Below are 15007 nucleotides of genomic sequence, written 5' to 3'. Positions count from 1 at the left end.
TTATACTGGTTGCTGAAAACTGGCAGAGGTGGACCTTCCAACGTGACAGTGGCAGGAAGTTTACAGCTGAAGTCGTTGAGAGATTAACAGAGAACACAAATCAACATTCTGAAATCTGGACTTAAATTCCATCCAGAATCTGTGGTTGGAACCACAGAACAGAAGAGACAGAACAGAAGCCTTCAAACCTGCATATCATCCCAGAATATGGTCCAATTCCCCAGTGGAGGCATTTAGAAAGCAGTCGTGAGTACCATAACATACAATTAATACATTAAAACTGACCTGGACAATAATATTTAGAGATTTCACAGAAAAAAGGTTAAAAAATTGAATCATTAAACTGAACAAGAGAGCAAAATTGCACACAAGATGGTGACTGAGAACAGAGGGCAGATGCTCTTTTTTACTCATCACAAAATTGTGATGTCATCGCTGATAATGAAAAAAAACAGCTCCTGAACCGTCATTGATTGGTTCAGTCTGACTCAGGATATATTCTTGACTTGTTGCCTCTGTGCTCCTTTTACCCACTTTCACACTCTTTGGCATCAGTCTGTGAGTCAGTCTGGCTGTGGGGCTCAGTTCAAGTTTTGTGTGTGTTAAAAAAAGAAAGTCAGAGAATTAATAGTTCCCAGTAAAAAACAGACTAAACACAAAGACGGGGGATCATGACTGCAAATGCAAGTATGACCTCTCCCGCTGAGGCACTCTCCTAGTTTTCCACTCATTTTTCACCGGGGTCAGTTTTGCTGGCCCAAATTCCGCTGTCACACATTTCCTCAACTCACTGGCCAATTACAGTAATCAGAAACAGGTGGAAAGAGGTTTGCTCGACTGATTCTGGATGTATATACAGAAGTGTTTGTTAATGAAGGTATAAAAAAAGAGCACACAAAAAAGAAGAGAAGAAGTTAAAGTGTGTGGAAGCCTTGTGACAGCGGTACATAGCCTATGTGTTTGCACAGACGGATCTGACTGACATGAGATTATTTTGGGTTAAAACCACAGAAAGAGTGGGAGTTCCTGCAGACTGATTAGAACCGAGCACCGTCTGAGTCGTCTGCAGTTGTTCAATCAGCTGCTCTGATTACTCCTGAGGTGGTAACCCGATGGCTATGCACCCCTCAGCCAAACTCATGTGAGCTGAGGTTTCACGCTGTAGTAGTTATCCACAGGATTGATGAATGGAGGGAGTTGAGAAAACAAACGTCCCAACTGTGTTATTCCATTGACGAATGGCTCGATAATAATGAACAGTTGAAATGGCAGATATAAATGCTGCTGGAAATACTTAAGTCACAGTTGAAACGGAGAGTAATGAATCAGATATAAGCCTCCCTGCTTAGTCATCTGGCAGCACCTCATTAATTGTATTTCATCAAATGATGAAATTCTGTGCTATAAATCACTCGGAAGGCTTACTGCATACAAACAGTAACGAATGTTCCAGTTTGTTTTATTTCATACATTTTTACAGACAAAGAAAATACAATTTTAAAGTAACTGAACTTTACTGAAAATTGCAATAACTGATTGTTTTTGACGGCTTGGGGGAGTGGAAGCAACACATGATATCAAATTAGTTTAAGTTTCTGGCCACTTGATGAATGTTTGGCCAGTATACACGTGCTTTTATCTCTTTGGTTGTGACTGAACTATAGCTCCTGAAAGCTCCCCTGTTTTCACCAACAAACTGTCATCTTGTCTCTAACTGTTATTGGTCTGCTGAAACAAAAGCCTGTTTACTTTAAGAGGCACAGCTGGATTAATGACTCAAGCTCACCTTACATTTCTCTGCTGTGTGTCTGTGTGATGTCCAAAATCTATATTATATATCTATATCCCTTAACACAGGGAGCATGATTGTGGTTTCTCTTCCTTGTGTGTCCTCCTTTTTCCCACAGCCACCCTGTTCTGCGCTGAGTGGAAGAGACTAGGACATAAGTTGTAAAGTGACAGTGTGTGTAACAAAATGCTGTGAGAACTCTGCAGGATGTAATAATGAGATTAAAGAGTGTACATATCTACATATTGTGACCACAATTAAAATACTCCACACAACTTAATTCAGTGATAGCTTGTTCCAAATATGACCTAATTCGTGTTAAGGTAATATGAAAACACTGTTGTCATGGCAGTGTCTCATAATAAATATTGTATTAATATTGTAATATTGCTGTGCCTGTAAACATTTCCTTTGTCACCAAATCTAATGGTAAAAGTGATAATAAGGTACGTAATCCCAGCCAGCGTAGGAGATTACAGTCAAAGAGACTTTCCACATTCAGCACTAAAAATGGGAAATGAGAACCAGTTCCAAAATGTTTAAAGCATCAGAATCACACATCTCTGAGCTTATCATTTTGTCTACCAATGCCAGCAGGTGCTGACATGCACACTGATTGAAAATCAGTGCCATAAACGCAAGGCAAGATCTCAAGTGTGAGACTTAAAATTCACACTTTCAAAGGCTGTCACACCACATATCCATTTTCTTACACTAAAAAAAAAACTATTTCAAAACGTTTAGTGTGTTATACTATTTGCACGAGACATGTAAATATAGCTGAAGCCCAAACATTGTCTCTAACTTATTTGGATGGGAAGTCATAGTATATATTTATCAAAGCTTAATAGCCGCCTCGAAAATGTTCTCAAAGTTACCGCGAGTTGATGAGTGGCCTTTTCATTTCCAATTTTAGAACTGTTTTGCCATGAGATAGAAGACACATAAAACTTTGTGAATGATGGCAGCTTTATGTAGCTCTAAGAAATGACTGGATAAACAAGCATGGGGGAGAAGCAAACATGTAAAGAGCCAAGAAGTTCTCCATACATGCAGCACACGTTCTACTCTTACTATTTACTAACCCAACAGATCTTCTGTAACCAATGATGGATATCTTGGATTAAAATAACATAAGCATCATGCTTTTCCCCATTTTTCTCTGACTCAGAAATCCTGATACAAAATATATTGTTTAATTTCCTCCAGTTTAGATGTTGACAGAGAAACTGTTGCCACGGCTAACATTAGCTCCCAGACTACTGACAGCTCAGCTAAACATCTTACAACTTGCTGCAGGCACGGAAAGTGATGAGTGATAAAATGGTGAAAGAGTATCACCTTGCTTTCACCAAAAGAGTTCTAAAAGGTTTACGCCCTGTCTTAACAGCAGAAGACCAACATTTCATGTAGGTCAGGCTACATGCTCTTTTATCGTCAGGTATGAAAATAAGATGCTCAGGAGAGACATTTGGAGAATTGTGGCTGAAATGATTCACAATTGTAAAGTTCCATGTTGATAATCTACTCTAATTGGTTTAAATTGTCTGTGCTGAGTTGACAAAGACACGAAAACCAAAATTTATTAGGTTTGGGATACCAGAAAGTGAGCAGTTGAGTTGAAACTGAGAACTTGTGTAGTGTACTTGTTTCTTTGTAGAAAATCAGACAAAAAAATGATAAGGCTAGAATAGGATTGATGAGCAACATCAAGAATGGCTGTTAACAGTTCCCATCCCTGCTCCACATTCACTAACTGAACTTTCATTATCTCAATGTATTTCCCACCACTGGGTAGTATAGAACATTTGGATTTACCCAAATCTTCTGAAAATTTAAAGACTTTTTTGATAAAGAAATTGTATGTCTCTGACGTTCTGGAGGTACTTCCGAAGTGTGAAATGAAGAATAACAGTGATAATTTTACCTCAATTTGGGTTTAAGTAAGGACAATTTAATGAAAATTACAAACTGGAATATGGTGTCTGGGATCTTTACGAAGCAAATAATACATTAATGGATGCATTATGTGCAATCCCGCCAAGTCTCTTCACTTTATGGAGAAATGTAGAACTAAATTACCCTTTTAAGATTACAATCCTTTGTGTTGGCCATGGTCTCTGACAGCAAAGAATAACAGGAAACACAGGAGACACAATGATTTCAGGATTTAACACATAAAGTGCTGATGAAGTCTATGTCTAAGGTCTGTTTGAAGACAAACATCTTTTGCAGACTTGGCTGGCAAACGTGGAGGAAAACATTCTGAAGATTTCATAATTGGTCATGCTGCTATGCTACAGTCTCTTTCTTTCGGTCTGTCCACATTCTGCCTGGTCCCTTGTGTCTTGTGATTTCAACAGCGCTGATCTTGTTGTCTAAATATTTCCTGTCACAGCCAGTTTTAAGGAGTTTTGCAGGAGGACTGCTGCTGTAAAACTCAGAGGCATATCACTGCAGGCCATGATGTAGTGAGTGACAGAGTTATAGGAAGGCACCCTGTGTCGCCACATGGAAGGTAAGCAAAGTGTAATCTTCAAGATGTAAAATGTTGCCACTCCATTAGCATTAATGAGCATGGATGTACTTTTGCTAGCATGTTATGAGGTTCACACTCATGAGTTTCATCCAGACGTGCGAGTCGGCATCTGCAGGTCATAAATTCAGATCATAAAAGGCATGCTCCAAAGGTGTATATATGTACAGGTGTAATGTTTTTGAGTCTGATCTTTGGCCTGAACCCTCATCAGTGAGGCCACAGTGCAACTTGTGGACATTCAGGACAAACAGATTATGTTTTGGCTCAGAGAAGTGAAATATGCATCCAGGTCCTTCTTTATAAGCTTAGTGGAGCTTGTGATTACTTTGACAGTCATTCTCTCATCTCTTCTCCTATGTCTCATTAAAGTGTACTTTTTGTGAAAACAAACTGATTCTGGACAATTTTGGTTGCAAAATATGTCTTTTCATGATATCCGACGGCCACAGCGAGGATGATTTGTTTCTCATATTTCCAACGGTAAGGCCGAATGAGACATTCAGAAATTGTGCAAGTTAAATGCTACTCAAATGACTCTTTTTTAAAAATCCATCTGTGGTATCAAGCCCCAGTTGTGCAAATACAGACAACGCAAACAGTCACACACCCATACAGTCATACAGGAACAGCCAAATCTCAGCCAATCATTATATTGTTCTTTAAAAGTGTACTGCTGCCAAAAGTCAGAATTAGTATATACATGCACTGTATGAACCACTACTCCACCCATTTGAATACCTCAGGGGAAATACACACTCACACATCCAATCTGTTGATTTTACTCATAACTGTAGATCCCCCTCCATCCAACTTGTGAAGATTGGAGACAAGATGTGCTCTTGTTGTGACAGACAGACAAGGAATGTCTGTCAGGGCAACACATGGGAGAGGCTGGAAGCACATGAAGCCATGGACAACAGACCAAACCTTTGAATATCTCTTATGTTCGAATTGCTGCACGGAATACTTCTGTTCATGCAATATAATATGGAAAGTAAAAATGCAATTGACCTGTTGTTAATAGACATGTTAGACATGTTAATTCACTAAACAAAAAAGTGGACTTACTTAAACACATACACATTTGTAACTATTGGTGCAATCTGTTTTCATTTTAAGTTATACATTCAACTTAATTTTAATCCACTTCATTAGTTGCCATCAGTGTGAAACTGTCTTTTTGTGGTGCACAGAGATCCCTATGCAGCCATGTCAGGCATAAACTGTATGAAATGCTTTTTTGGTTGGAGTAAAAAAAAGCAGAGAACGGTTCAGCACATTAGTATGTTATTCATTTAAATAACGCCATCCTTGAATTTTGGGCATATTCCCATAAAAACATGTGCAGCAAGGCCTAATCACTGTGTCCATGCTTCCAGGTGGAAAGTAGCCACTGAAACTTGTTATTAAACACTGACAGTAAAAAATTATTTCCAAAACAGAATTTGTGACAGATGTAGTGGGTATCAGTCTGGGTTGACTTGAGAAAGAGTTTTAACCCAGCTGTTTAACGCAACTGCTGTGCTGGAGCCTGTCCCAGCTACCACTGGGTGAGAGGTGGGTTACACATCACAGAGCCAACAAAGAAACATAGAAGATGAACACCCATGCAACCTCACTGTAGGTTAAGAATCACCCCAACATGCATGTTTTAGGACCGTAGGAAGAAGCAGGAGCACTCGGAGAGAACCCACAAATGCACAGAACTCCACACAGAAAGACCCAAGCCAAGATTCAAATCCGGAACCTTCATGCTGTGAAGTGACTGCCATGCAGCCCTCTATAGATGTACAATTTAGTGAAATATTCTTTATGCGACCATGGACACCAGTGGAAACCTGAGCAGTGAGCACATGTTACACTCTCTGAAACACAGCAATGTAGTTTAAATAACTGATGTTGCAAAAAATAGAATGAATGAAAAAAGAAAAGGAAAGCAGACTAAATAATCTAACCAAGAATGTAAGAACTACTTCCTGTCTCATCTCAGATTTTGATGGACAGCATTTTATCCCATCAGAGCACGTTAAGTGATGATCTGGAGTATTGTGTAATGTTTGCCAGGTTCACGCTGAGCCTAGACTGTCTGTCTGGACACTCTGTGCTTAAATTAAAATTATCTCTGTTCGCAGGATGGATGGTCCCACAATTACAGTCGGACTCTGACCTCCCTTTGCCCTCGTCTCCTCAAACTGAAAGGACCCGTCCACCGAAGTCTTCTCTTGCACAACTGTCAGCCATGTTGTTTCTGTTTCAAATTGACTCCCTCTGATCTGCCCTTTTACATACCATATACTCTGTCAAAGTGCTGCAGTGTCTGCGGCTGTTGAAATATTGTCTGTACTCTGTGGAATTCTCTTTTTCTGACAGCATCTAACATCTGAGTTCCACATGAGGCTGGACATCATCTGCCATGAATATTCTTCAGCAGCTGCCGAAAGTATTTACTATACCTCCAAACGCATCCATTCCAGTATACATACGCATTTGACTCATTGATATTGTACAAGAATACACAGACACACACACAAGAATATGCTGAAAGCATATTTCACTTGGAACAAGTGAGATGGAAATCATTACAGTCCAGTGCTAACTCATCCATTATGGAATTCTACTGTAGCAAATCACAGTAAGTGTATGATGCAGCATAAACCTGGCTGTGAATATTTTTCTATCATCAGTGGCTTGTTAGCTTTGTTTGCCATACAATCAGGAAACAGGGTTTTTGTGTCCAAAATAAACCAGTTTTATACTAAATTACCCAGTTTGATCAAATTTTCCAATTTTGTTTGACTTACTTTTAATTGAATAAACAGACGTAAGTATTACAGTGTGTGTTATCACATCACTACACAGGAGCCTTTTTGCCTGTTGGGGATGTATTACCACAGTAACACAACTACCTCAGTTCATCTAGCAGCATCTACCATACATGCTGGATCTCTCTGAACGGCCGATAGCCAAGTCGAACCACAGGTACATTCATTCACGCATCTTCTTCTTGGTTCAACTTTAAATGAGTGGAAAAGGCAGCATAAATGTCTAGTAGTCACATCAACATCATTGGGTTTTAAAATGTGTAAAAACCAATGATGTTGATGTGACTACTGGACATGTATGTTACATTGGATTGTTTACTAAACCCTGTGCCACTACACTACACAGTATAGTAACAGTTACAACAAAGGAGGAACATTAAGAAATTAAAATACAAGATCCTCTACATGCTAAATACTGTAGTCATTCAACCTACAAGCAATATTCTTTTGCATGCTGTCAATTCCCATTAGGAATGAATTATGTTTGTAGATGCGTACCTTAGACTAAGAAATAAAGCATTACATTTACTCATTTAGAAGACACTTTTATTCAAAGCAGCTGATAGTTTTCCAATTGGTAATCTCCAGCTCCACAGCAAAACTCCTATGTTTTTCCTTAGCTAAGTTAACCAGCCACTGGGTCTCTCCAATCTGAGGGCAAATTCATGATTTTCACCCACACATGCTTGATTGGCATATGATTGGCATATGTCGAGGTGGGCAACTGTACACATGCATTTCCATTCATATTTCACATAGGGTGTCAGTGGGCCACATACATAATGTTTAACTGAAAACCTCATTGCTCAACATGACAAACAAAAAAAACTATGTCATGTCATTTGTGTTACATTCAATTCCATTAATTAAGTTGTGGTTAGAAACTGATATCCAAATACAGCCATAATCACTGATTTTTATCTTGGGGCATGCACATATGGGACTTGCAATGAGTACAGTCAGAGTGGTCACAAACTGCATGAGGACACACCATGCAGCTCAAACAAACTTGGAATTTTTTTTCTTTTAGGCCGGTAAACAGAATTAAATGCTGGCTTGGGACATTTCTGCAAATGTCACTCATCGGGGGGTTTCTGATCTCAAATAATAGGGTGTCACTCCCAACTCGTCACATACAGCATGCAGAAGCAAGCAGGCTTGTGAAAGGCTGTATTCTATGCAGACCTATTATATTTTCCTACCCTTAAATAGTTTTGGTGCTCAAAACAAACCAAACATTGAGAATGACGACCAAAAAAACAACAACAAATTTTTTTTTACATGTGACGCTAAAGACACTAGAGCCAAATAATGCTTAAAAACGAACACAGCTTTTTTCATCTCTACCCTGCTCACATCTTAATTCCAATTTTTCTGACGGCATGCACATGTTTATGCTGCTTGCATCTACTATTGCCATTTATGGTTCATCATAGCTCCAACACCAAAGATTCAAATACACTGAGGTTAATAGACTGATGGTTTGCAGGTAAAATGTCCTGAAGTGCAGAATTTACACTGTGCAGAACCTCGGAGACCTTTACGAATTGGCATTTACCATAGAAAAACAAGACAATTGTCAGGAAAGCGTTAAGGAAAATGAGCATGCACGCTGAGCTAATTACCTTGAATACCTCAATCTAACCAGTTTTTTGTCTGTGTTGTATCATTGTCCTCCGTGTTGCCTGAAAACTATGTTCCATACATAAGGCAGAAACATCCACAGGATTAAGACGAATGGAGTTAAGGCACCCTGAACCCCTTGAATTGCTGAGGCAGGGAACAAGGGTTGTAACATAATAGCTTTGACCTAAATAGATTTTTCAGCCGTTCCTTCTCAGCTTGGGGAACCAACATATGCAAAAAACATTAAGAAGAGGTGAGCAGCAGCAGACATTATCTTTCTCCCTCCTTTGCATAATCTGGCATGAGATAAGATTGGGTTAAACTCAATGCCATGCAGGCCGCAGCCTGTGGAGAGAGGGAGGGAGCTGTGAAAACCAGACCTGCCAAGTCTTACATAATCCTACCCAGACAGACTGTATTCCAGCTTGCCTGAAGCTAAAACCCTGCCCTTTTTCTCCAGGTAACCTTTGTGGTTAATTAGAGAGTTAACTTTTAAGAGATAAAGTCTCAATACAGACATGGAAACCAACAACACAAAGAGGAAAGAAAAAGAAAGGGCCAAAGACAGTGATGATTGATAGAACATCATTTCCTCTTGGTGTGGCAGGAGCAGTAATTTAGTCTGGACTTCCCCTGAAATACTGTGGAAGCATGGACCACTGAACAGAGGATGCACATCCATCTGTATCAGACCACTATTTCCCTATTTTAGGCCTCTTTTCAGGAGACGCCTGGGAGCCTCCATGGTGAACACCAGAAGCTGCTAGAATTAAGTCATGGAAAATCCTGGCCTCAAAGCTTTTAATTGCTTAATTTGATAGCCTCACTCCTTCAACTATTTCTCTAGTCTTCCTTTTTGTTTCTGGTGAGAAGCATTGATGAGAACATTAACCAGAAAGCTCTCTCCAAGAGGTGTATGTGCAAACGTGTGGCTGCACGTGCACTGTAATAGTGACTGTTGAAACTTTCCTGCAGCCTGCCTGTGGTTCTCAGATTTAGATCCGTTTTTCCACTTTAAACCACATGCTGATGTGCTGCTCTTGCAGCAGGGAGGGAGTTGCATATGTGCTTGAGTGTTAGGATAAGGGGGGATGTGTGTGTTGTTTCTGGTGACTTTCATCCCCTCCTTCAATTAGTAAAGAGCAAAGAGCAGAGAACCTGATCAGAATAGTTTAATTTCATCTTGTCCACAGTAGCAGTCACTTCTGTCTATGACAGCAGAAAACAATCTACACATACTGTCTTGTAAACCTCTCAAATGATCACTCTTGCGTACTCTTTTATGTAGATGTTTCTCATCTAAGCCCGAATGGTATCAAAGGTGGGCCATATTACTTTTAAACATCCCACATCCGTTTTAATATACCCACAGAAAGACACTTGGTCCATTATGGCTCCACTATATACCTTCAACTATAGATCATATGTTATTCACATCTCTCAGGCCCCATTTTTGCCACATTCACTCTAATCTCAACATCAACACTTGCTTCACTGGCGGAACACCCAGGTGAACATCCTACCTGGTCAAGTCATTATGCCGCTGGAACGCTGACGTACTGTGAAAGTCAGCAGACGCTGCACCTTCAGAGGGGGAGAGCTATTTTGATATAGAGGAATAAAAAAACTGAATACTTAAGTTTGTTTTTTATGAGATCTGACATAAAATTACTTTATTTCTGTCTAGGAGCAAGGCTTGTCAAACTTGTTAATAGTTTTAGATCAACCATTTCTGAATATCTTACAGTCTGAAAAAAAGATTAACTCCATATACTGGTGTTGTTCCATTTATTTAAACAGAATGAATAAAAATCCACCCATTGTAACTGGTCTGACTGTGACTCTGTTGGTCCCATCGAACCATTAGAGGTCCTTACCGGTCTGATAACAAATGTTGTTCATTCATGCTCATTCATCCACTGACCATCGCTTTTGAGCTGTTAAACAGATGCAGACCAAGTGAGAGGATTTCCTCTTGTCCTGAATTTGAACCATCCCTGTCAGCACCCAGCAAGGTTATGTCACGCATCGGTGCTGCAGACAAGGAGCAGGCTTTTTTTCAGCATGCATGGCTTAATTGCACATCAAAATATTTTGCTTTGCTTTCACTGTGGTCTTGAGTGCAGTTTAGCTCAATATTTAAAAGTTTAGTGTGAGTAACATGACTTCCATCAAATTATATTAACTTGCTTTTCTCATTGAAATTGCAGGCGTGTGTAAACGTTGGAAGAACCTTGATGTTCTCTTTAAAATTCCAATTACTTAGAAAGCTGTTGAGCAGGACAGTGATGATGGCTGCTTGGCTTTTAAATAAGTAATGACACATTTAATGTCAGAGGGCTGCCGATAATTCTTTCTGCTCTGAGAAGCTAAAACAGCATTATTTTTGGTTGAAAAAAAAATGTCACAATGAGGTTTTCCAACATTTTCAGTCAAATCACTTGGTTATTTTCATCAAAGGGGAAAGTCATTCACATAAAATCAAATTCAAAATGAGAATCGTAGTATCATTTCATAAAATAACTTTTTTATTTTTCAAATTTGAAATATAATTTTTTTTCTGCTTCTAGTCCTATGTGGGCTGAGCATGTAAGCATGGCAGAGCATGTTGTGGAGGCAAGACTAAACAGAAACAACTCAAGAGCTTTTCAGGGGAAACAGGATGCGTGAATCATTCCATGTGTATTTCTGTGTGTCTGTGTGTGTGTGTGTGTGTGTGTGTGTGAGAGAGAGGTACAACACTTGATATTTGTTTGAAAAAAATCACAGACTTCCTGGAATGAGAAGTGGATGGGAAACTAATAAGTAATCACTAACAGTGAAAAGATAAATAATGCTAAATGGTTTCAGTTGGTCTTTTTTTGCCACCATTCTCAGTATTTTACTCATTGGCTGAACTTTTTTTTGTCATAACATTTAAAGTTTTACTCCATTCTTTATGCCCTTTTAGCCTTCATTTGATGATACAAGACCACAGAGACAAGGAGAACTTTATTTGTCACCAGAGGGACAATTTGTTGTGCAGCCGTAATAACAAACATACTATATAACACCTCTCAATTACTAAAGAGGATTAAATACAAATATAAATTATCAAAAAAGCACATTGAGCACAAAATGTTTTCTTTCTTCCGTCTAAAACTAGGCACAGTCTGTGGTTTTACTGGAGTTTTACTTGAGAGTTTGAAGGGATTTTTGCTGGTTTCGGTTAGCTGAAGTTTGAAATGGGACATTTTAGAAACAGAAGGTGTGCAGTGTCAAACAGGGAGAACTCAGACTTTTGTGCTGAGTACAAACCTTCATCACTTTGGTCAGAGCTCTGTGGGAGAACAGAAAAAAAGAAGTGATATATCTTGGCATACGAATTGCATACTCTTTCCCTGATAACTGATGAGTTTATGAACAGACGCCATGTGTTCTTTTCCCCCCCTTTTATGCAGAGTTACAGTATCTGCTGAAGTTAGCGTGTTAATCAGTCAACATATACTCATATGGCCATTTAATACCACGCTGTACCTCCACATGCGGTACTTTCCCAGTATTTGATTATTTCCCCTTATTTTATTGCTTTTTAAAATCTATTTTAATTTCCGTTTAAATTTTTGTCTTTTACATCAATTTAATGTGATGCCTTAATTGCTCTTTAATGTACGGCACTTTGGTCAATGGGCAATTTATTTTTAATGTGCTTTATAGATAAATTTGACTTGACTTGAGTCACTAGTGTTCAGTCTGGCTGCAATTCAACGTGAGTGGAAAAATGAGTAGTGGAGTCTAGAGACTCAATTTTTCTTTTACTCACTCTGTAACCGTGTCTGTGTTGAATGACAGCTTGAGAATGAATGAATTAGCAAATGTAGCGCTGGCTGAAGCCCATGGCAGGCAACCATGTGAAAGCAGGATGGTCAGAGAACAAGCTAGGATTTCTTATAAGACCGTCGCCACTTGGTGCAGTTCCACTTCCCTACCCGGCACTTAACGTGAACTCTTCCCCTACAAATGGCATCAGGTAACACCAAGGACTTTAGGATTTAGATTTGTGTCTGATGCTGTGTTCATGCCTCATGGAAACTCAAGAGAGTCATGTCAGATAAAGAAGGAAACTCCACTCCAATAAAAAATTAAATCCTTTATTTTTTAAATGAGTGTAGGATTTCATATCATATATAACTTAATACAAAAACTTAATAAATACATTTTAATAAGTCAGGCCATCAATGACAAGGGGAAATACATTGGTGCAACAGTGATTTGAATATAACTTGAATTCATTCACAAATGATTGCTGCATTGGTATATTTTCTCTTGTTAAACTACTTGCTCATGAACTTTCTATTTCTTAAACCGCCTCTACCCATAAACTTTAAGCTGTTCTAAACCATGCAGCGATGATATAAAAGATGCAAGTTGTTAATGTGTTGAATTTGGTGTGAATGAAAGCAATTCCTTATCTCTGAATGTGGCCCAATGATCCTAATGTGATAATGAAATTAACAGGCTGCCATTTTTTATTTTCATTTCACTGAAAAAAAGTGCAAGGAAAAGAACAGAAGTCATGACATCATTAAAGCCAAACAAAGTCTACCCTATTAACAATCTTTGCTTCTGACACAATCTGTCTGCCTGAATAGTGACTTCATACCTAATTTAACACATGGTGAACAAGCCTAAATGGAAGGTGCTGATAGCAGTAATGTAGAAGATAGAATTGGAAATGAGGTTTTCCAAGACAAAGTGATGTATCAACTCCATAAAATGAAGTCATGTCATAATTTCTTTCTTTGAACATGTGCAAAAATGTGTTGAAAGTAGTTCATCTTGAGAGTTGGAGCCCCTGTTGACTACAGACAACATAAGGATTCTGTCTTTTCCAGCACCCACCAGACTTTATGATGAGTTTCCAAGCCTTTCATGCAAATTCAGCTCCCTGGCTCTGTTTTTTCCGCTTATTAAAGAAAGGCCCTCGAACTTCAGTTCAGCATGACAAATCTCTCCCATCATCACATTTCTCCACTAAAACAATACAACAGTGTGTCGACTCAGCACTTCCTCCTCATCCCACATTGGTTACAGGAGTAGCCTGGTTCTCAGGCTTGGAGGTTTTATTGACTGTTGGAGAGTAGGTTCAGGGGTGCTCGTGCTACACAAACACACAAGCCCACACTCAGAAATATGTATTACATCACAGTGGGGTCAGGGAGTTTGCACTTTACCAGTGAGATTTAGTTACCTCCTGTTGCTCTCATTGAGTTTACTCACCCCCTGAGTTGATCATAAACTTTTTTGTATTTTCAGCGTAATTTCACAACTCAGGAGATCTTTGTAGTTCTGCAGAGAAAACACAGGACACAATAGGTGTTTCTGTCAGGGGCCCTCTCCCACAAAGACATTTCCGGCACTTTTATACTACGCAAACACTTTTTGCAAACTGAGTATGGAAAATGGCTGACCGAAACACCAACTGCTCTTATGAAAATATATGTAGCTTAAAATGATTGTAGGTTTCAGAGGATTATGTTCTTTGACTTTTCCAGTATTTTTAATACAATTCAGCCTGGACTGTTATGCAAGAACTCTACAACATAGAGGTGGTTGTCTCAAAAATCACCTCGATAACTGTCTAACCGACATGTCAGTTTCATCTTTCATGGGTTCCATAATACAACTGAGAAAAGAAAGATGCTGTGGAAGTTTTGCTTTGTTTCTTTGCTATTAACATCAGATATATGGATAGTTTTGTTGAGCTGCTCTTGATGGGCTAAGGCTGGTGGTCCAGTTAAACAGTCAAATTGAGCTATAACACTAGCTTGACTCAACTATGCATGCGACTGTGCTGAGACGTCTATTCGTCGCCCATCAATCTTATGATTATGGGGCTGTGGTCTCTCAAATGCTTGTACATTTACATTTTCAGTCCCTTTAGCTTTAAAACTCCTGCGTGGAGCTATTTTGTCTTTGAAGTGAACAAAACTCTGATACTAAAACAGCTATTCACCTATAGACATACCTTTTCAAACAACCTGGTCCTTGCTTCATGCCATTGGATGTTAATCACTTGGGTTGCTGACCTGAAAGTTGCCTTTTCAAGCATACCAGTCATGCAAGTCATTTTTGTCATCTATGTAAACCCAAGAACACGAATCAGTAGATTTTGTTGCATGATAGTTTGCAGTTGGGCTGTGAGTTTCATAGTCATACTTTCCTTGTCTACATCTTAGTTTAAAACTATCT

The sequence above is a fragment of the Odontesthes bonariensis genome, chromosome 17, assembly GCF_027942865.1.
Source record: "Odontesthes bonariensis isolate fOdoBon6 chromosome 17, fOdoBon6.hap1, whole genome shotgun sequence".
NCBI lineage: Eukaryota > Metazoa > Chordata > Actinopteri > Atheriniformes > Atherinopsidae > Odontesthes > Odontesthes bonariensis.
Note: the sequence above shows the minus strand (reverse complement) of the source record.